General features: G+C 35.5%; 1 pseudogene; it reads left to right on the top strand.

Moving 5' to 3' along the window:
• The first annotated feature begins 4,964 nt into the window (after positions 1 to 4,964).
• LOC119244175 (serine/arginine-rich splicing factor 7-like) lies at positions 4,965 to 5,709 on the top strand (annotated as a pseudogene).
• The last annotated feature ends 1,702 nt before the right edge of the window (positions 5,710 to 7,411 follow it).

Here is a 7,411-nt window from a genome sequence, read left to right as displayed (position 1 = left end):
ATTTCCATTTGATCTCCAGTTTATATTCTCTCAAATGAAGGATTGAGAAATAAACATTTGCAAATATTCACAGATAAGTATTGAGAATCGACTGATTCTGGGGACTTTTGGGAGGTTTCCTTCTTCACATAGAAATATTACCTGTATATAAACAGCCTTCAGAGGCAAATTAATAAGCAGATGTGAGGGTGGAATATCTGAATTTACTCCATAATTCAAAGAAAGCATAGAGAATTAAAGGAGATAGATAACATCAACACATTCTTATCCATTGTCCCTCCCTTACTCCACTTCTGCTGAGGAATTCACATTCTGCCGTGTGTTATTTATTTCTGTCCCTTTATTCCAACCCTAACAACTGTATAGTCTTTACTAAATTATATAGCTCAGTTTTGCCTATTTTTGAAGTTTAATTGGATTCATAATATATTTTATTTTGTGTGTTGCCTTTTCCCATTTAGATTTTGTTTGAGAGGCTCCTTATAATGGTGTATATCACTATAATTTTGCATTTAATTTGCATAATATTCAGTCATTTGCCATAGATTTATGGAGGCATTGTAAAAATTGTTTAGGTGAATTCCAAGGGACCAATTTGGATAAAACTGAGCCCTGGTGATAAGTGGATGTACTTTTCTATGCTATATATCTATGAATAGAAATCCTGTGTCATAGCTTATTACATCTTTAACTATACTTGAACATGATAAATGTTTTTCCAAAATGATTTTATCCCACTAAATTCCCATTATAGTTGTGTGTAAGCGCTGATTTTCCTCTATATTCTTAACTACATATCAAGCAGTCATATTCTAAAAGTATTTTCCTCATTTGCAGGGAATATAGTGTTGTAATTTATGTTTTAATGTTTAAACAATGAGACAGAACATTTTTTATATTTTAATTGATATCCCTATTAGTGTGTCTCCTGTTTCCTATTTTTATTTTTATTTATATTACCAACTGTCCCTGCCCTTGAACTAGAAATTATTTTCTGTTTTGGATTAACACATAAATTCTTTTTTTTTAAATTTTTTTTAAAAGATCTATTTATTTATTTATTTATTTATACAAGCACTGGGTACAGTCAGAAGCGCGGGAGGGCGAGAGAATTCACCAGAGCCAGAGCGGGGAGAGAGCAGGCAGAAGGACCGAAGTACACTGCTGAGGGGAGCAGCGGGTGGCAGGAGAGGTCTAGCGTGCCATGTGGGACCCTCCTCTGGTGGCCAGGGAGCAGCCGGGATCGAACCGGCGGCGCAGAGGCTGCTGGCAGCTTCGCAACCCAGCGCTCAACCACTACGCCACCGGGGAGGCCCTAACACATAAATTCTTAACAATATGTATGAATATTGATCACAAAGTAAATTCCTTGTATTTGGGAACTTTCCACATATCTCATTAGATGCAAAGATAAAAATATTTATGTGACTGATTCATTCTGTAGGCCATGATGCCCCATAATAAATTTAAAATTTATTAGAATACACCATTTAGAAAGGCTGTCCACTCCCTTCTGAAAGGCAATTTTAAAGAAAAGGTGCACTATTAATTAACACATTTGTTCCTTAGAGGAGTACTTTGAAGTAAGAAACCTAAAAAGGATGAGAGTGGGAAATCTGAAACTTGAGGTATTAATGGAATCATTTAGCTCCTGCTTGCATCTTTCATTTCTTCTCATCCAAATCCATGCTGTGCTTTTCAGTCTAGAAGGAATGGGATTTTTCTAAAGTCCTTGTTCAAAATGCCATTGTTATCTTCTGCCTTTTGTTCTATGTTGAATATTCCTCCTACCTCTCTGACTAGTTATTTCCAACCCATAATTTACATATCAATGTTTCAAATATTAATCATCCAAAAGTATTTTGGATGATCATCCAAATTTTGGATTAATCATCCAAAAGCATAATATTTTACTACTATAGAAATAAAGTTATATCCTCTTTTACATGCTTCTTTAATGCTGTATATTACTCCTTCCCATCAGTTTCCATAATTCTAAACATTAAATTATTTATGTTTTATCGTTCCTGGAGGTCTGTTATCCAACACACATTAAAGACTATGATGGTTTTTTTTTTTTTTTGCTCTCTTATATATTTATCTCAAAATCTTGATAAAGTACTTAGCATAGAGCCAGAATTCAAAAGTTATAATTGACTTATAAACTCTGACTATAGAAGTTTCATGAACCTAATGACCATTGTTTCCAAAGTTAATAAAACATGCATAGGTTTATGTAAGTAACGTGCATTTATTCTACCAGTGATAGCAGAGTAACTACCCACTGCAAACAAATATAAAATCAGACAGAATATACAAAGCAACCATGTTCAGCACTAGACATTTTGTCAAATTTAAACAAAGCAAAGTGCAAGAATTTAATTCCTGAAAGAAACAAAATCATAAGGTGAGCTCTAGCACTTTGCTTTGTAACAGTTTCCAGAATATAAGACATCAAGAGGGAATCCAAACTGTATACTGTGTTTTGAATAGTTGAAGAAACAGAGATCAGAATGCAATGTGACCTAAGTGGTTAAACTGCAGAGCAGAGAACTCAAAGAAGGAATGTCAAAGAGAGGAATCTCAGAAGCACCTGTAGGGGTCCTTGAGTTCTTAGCTGAAGGATGGATTGCCCATATGTGAGTAAAACTGCACAAGTTTAACCAGCTGTTATAGGATTGAAACACTAGAAAATTAGCACTATTTGTAAGACATTGAAGCTCTGTTGCACAAAGATATTTGGCTATAATTCCTCCCTCTGCCCCCACTCCTGGAACATCCAGGGCAAGCATCAGAAAGACTTAGTTTAAGAGTAAGAGCCATACTGGAGAATAAGAATTACTCTAGAGCTTCACTAACAAAGTCTAAAGCCAAGCACTCACTAACTCCATGGGGAGACAGAGTTTATACAGTGTCCATTTCAAAGCTTAGGAAACACCTTTAGAGTTTCACAGCTCACCACTAACAGCACAAGATCAAGCACATATACACTGAAGCTTTATAAGTAAACATAAAACCACACATAGACATGTGAGTGGTGAGAAAAGATGAAGTGTGGTGATTATTGCCAGCCCCAGTGGAAGAATTTTAATGCAAGGCTCTGCTGAAACCAAAAAGAATGTCTTGAAAGCATGAAGAGAATAAAAGACACATTATTTACTAGAGAACAAAGTAAAAAATTATGTTTGACATCTAATCACAATAGTGGAGACCAGAAGAGAGTGTAATGAATTTTTCAAAGCTGAGGGAAAAAAAAAATCTATAAACCCAAAATTCTATATTCAGCAATATAGAAGACTGCAAAAAAAACCACATTTTGAGATGAACAAATGCTAAGAAAATTAATTGCTTAACAGAAATGTACTACCCAAATACCAAAGGATATTCTTCAAGCTGAAAGCAAATGGTAACATATGGAAAGCTATATTATAAGAAATAATGAAGAGCACATGTAAATGTAAAAGGAAATGTTTTATTACTTTTCCTACTTAAATGTTTTCCCAAAATACAACCAGCTATTTAAAGGCAAAGTAATAAAATTGAAAGGTACATTTTATGATATACATAGGGATAAAACATGTGATAAAAGTATAAGATGATGGAATTAAATAAGTAAACATACAGTGGTTAGTTTATTATATTTGAGATGGATTATAAATTTGAAAGTGAGCAATACCAAATGTATTATTAAAAAGTATAGAAAAAGAGTAAAAAGTGGATAATATCATGTGGAATGTAAAGTGGAATAATGCCAACTCTTAAATTCTTATAAGTTAAGGTGCATATTGTGAACCTTACAGCAAACACTAAAAATATATCCACCAAAAGTGAATTTGGAAATCTATAGATAATGTAAAAAAAAAATTATGATAGATTCCTGACTCTGTCTAGCTGGAGAAAATGATGGCCACCTAAGTTGTGGCTCCACATACAATGAAACAGCAGGAACAAGAGAAGGTTATATAACTTCACAAAAACAGTATCTTGGCATAAATAACAGAGAATAAGGAAGATTGAAAATAACTGTTAGTAAAAAAAAATGGGGGCAAATCACCAATTCCCAGCATGTACTTTCTCACATACTTCTGTAAACCTTTCAACAAGTGTGGGCTGTCTGGGAAATCCACTTGGAAGAAAGTGCCAACGACTAGCCTAAAACTACTCTAAAACCACCAGGAGACAGTTACCCTAAATGGTAGGAAATGTATCCTTCTGAACAAGAACCCCCTGATTACAGGGATGGGACTTTAAAAGTATGTGTGATTTGAGTGCAGGTTTTGAAAGGGGCAGGAAAGGACACAGAAAGGAGAAGCCTCTTTTATCAATTGTGTGATGAGACTGAAAAACACAGCAAGGGGACAATTTAGAATCCTGCTGGATAAAGACAACCAAAAAATATGGGGCATGCTGAATATTCTTCTCACTTTAAATAACTAAAATACTAAGGATTAGACTTTATTCCTAAAAGAAGAGCAGATCAGTAAACAATGATTCTCTTGGGCCTCTCCGGTGGTGCAGCGGTTGAGCGCTGGGTTGCGAAGCTGCCCTCGGCCTCTGCAGTGCCGGTTCGATCCCCGACTGCTCCTCTGCCACCGGAGGAGGGTCCCACATGGTGTGCAGACCTGTCCTGCCACCCCCTGCTCCCCTCAGCAGTGTACTTTGGTCCTTCTGCCTGCTCTGCTCCCCGCTCTGGCTCTGGTGAATTCTCTCACCCTCCTGCGCTTCTGACTGTACCCAGTGCTTGTATAAATAAATAAATAAATCTTTTTTAAAAAAAGGTAAAAATAAATAAATAAACAATGATTCTCATAAGTTACCCAAAGTTCAAAAAATGAAATTACAATTTCTTACTAAAAATTCCTTTCTGTGGTGACTGTTGGAAAGTGGGTTCATGTTGCAACTTCTATGTTAGCTGTGTCCTAGACTCTGTGAGCTAAAAGAGCAGAGCTTCTGGGCCAGTCATCATGTAGCACTACTGAAGGCATGGAGGAAAAACCAAGGTGTATGTTGGTAACCTGGAAACTGGTTATTATGGTCCCCTAAGAACTGTACGAATTGCAAGAAATCCCCCAGCGTTTGCCTTTGTGGAACTGAAAATCCTAGAGATGCAGAAGAAGCAGTACGGACCTGCATGGGAAGGTGATTGGTGGTTCCTGAGTGAGAGTTAAGCTATCAACAGGCATGCCTCAGTGATCTCATTTTGATAGACCACCTGCCTGAAATCCCTCTGATCCCAATGATAGTTGCTATGAGTGTAGCAAAGAGGGACATAATGTGTGTGTATGATTGTCATCACTACAGCTACAGAAGCAACAGGGCACAGGCTAGATCACAATCAAGATCCAGAGCTAAGTGACACTCTCCCTCATTCATTAGAAGCAGGGGATGGATGTGGGTCAAAGTTCACATCAAGGTCAAGATCTATGTTTCTTTATAGACCAAGATCAGCTTCTATTAGACATCTAGGTTTGGTTCTAAACAGGGAATAAGGTATTTCCAGTCATGGTGAAGATTAAAATCCAGTTCTCTTTCACTATCAAGAAGCAGCCAATCAAAGTCTAGATCTCCATCTCCAAACAGAAGTCCTTCCTCATCAGGAAATCTGGAAGAAGTGCAAGTCCTGAAAGAGTGGACCTAAGTTCTCAAGTTCACCTTTTAGGGAAAAGTTATTTTGTTTACACTTTCATAAGGGATTTGTTATGTCTATAAAGTGTAACATTGGAAAAGGTTATTTCAACCATTTAATCAAAATGGGTCTGGATAATTACTCTGTAAATTCAAAGCAGTTAGACAAGATACATTTTTGTTTACTCCATTAACAACTTATGGTCTGAAAATGTGGGTTTTTATTTGATACATTTACATAAAATGTTTCTAACTAGGAAAAAAATCCACTTTGGCTCACAAAGTGAAAAACAGATGCTGTATACCCAGATACATCTAGACAAAGTAATTAAAGGGGGCTAAAAATAAATAATTGGGAAAAGGTATTTTAGGCAAATGAAAACAATAAGAAAGTTGGTGTTATAGTGACTAAATTAAACAGTAAAAGTGAACCCCAAAATCATTTAACCTGACAAAGAAAGGTAATTTGTAATACTGAACCATGATTTACAATGAAGTGAATATTTTTGTGCCAAATATGAGTATCTTATGAAGCAAAACTGTAGAAAATAAAAGAAAACATAACAAACACTAATAATAGGTGACTTTATATCACCATTCTCAATTCAAGTCAGATCAATTAGACATAACAAGTAAGAATAAAGAAGATTTAATCAATGTAATAGATAAGATGGATCCTAGAGAAACAAATGAAACTATACATTTGGAACTGTTATGTCACAAAGAAATCTGAATAATCTGAAAAAGTAAAAATATTACCAAAAATACTAATTGAAATGCAATAAACTAGAAATTCTTAATATAATAATGATTCCTTTTTCTTCCTGTTAATCACAAAAATCTACAAAGAGCTGAGAAGACTCAACAAAAGCAAAGAAAATAATCCAGTCAAAAAATGGGCAGAAGAGCTAAAAAGAAACTTCTCTGAAGAGGAAATGCAAATGGCTAAAAGGCATATGAAAAATGTTCAACATCACTTGTAATCAGGGAAATGCAAATCAAAACTACAATGAGATACCATCTTACACCAGTGAGAATGGCACATATTAAAAAAACTAGCAACAACAAATGTTGGCGAGGATGTGGAGAAAAAGGAACTCTCCTGCACTGTTGGTGGGAGTGCAAACTGGTCCAACCACTATGGAGAGCTGTGTGGAGATTTCTGGACCTACTAAACATAGAGCTTCCATATGATCCAGCAATTCCACTCCTAGGTATTTATCCAAAGGACACAGAAACATCAATTCCAAAGAGCACCTTAACCCCTATGTTTATAGCAACACTGTTTACAATAGCTAAGCTTTGAAAACAACCCAAATGTCCAAAAATAGATGACTGGATCAAGAAGATGTGGTACATATACACCATGGAATATTACTCAGCATTCAAAAAAGATAAACACATGCAATTTGCAGCAACATGGATGGAGCTAGAAGGTATCATGCTCAGCAAAATAAGCCAGAAAGAAAAAGAAAAATACCGGATGGTCTCAGTCATAGCAGGAATCTAGAAAACTTAAATAAGGGACCAGGAAAAAGAATAACTATAAGAAAGAAAATATCAAAATCAACAAACAACTATGAACCAGAGACACTCTATGGGGGGTGGGGGGCGGGGAAAGGAGGGATTGTGGTCAAAGTAAGGGGGTTGCAATTGTATGGGGAATATAAAAATAAAATTTAAATAAAAAAAGAAGTTAATGAACAACAACAACAACAACAGCAAAAAAAAAAAAAATCTCTAGACACTCAAACTAATGATAATAAAAATAAGCCTTTATATCATA

This window comes from Talpa occidentalis, unplaced genomic scaffold, assembly GCF_014898055.3.
Source record: "Talpa occidentalis isolate TD23 unplaced genomic scaffold, MPIMG_talOcc4v2.1 talOcc4.14, whole genome shotgun sequence".
NCBI classification, from domain to species: domain Eukaryota; kingdom Metazoa; phylum Chordata; class Mammalia; order Eulipotyphla; family Talpidae; genus Talpa; species Talpa occidentalis.
This window is presented reverse-complemented; position numbering and strand designations above follow the sequence as displayed.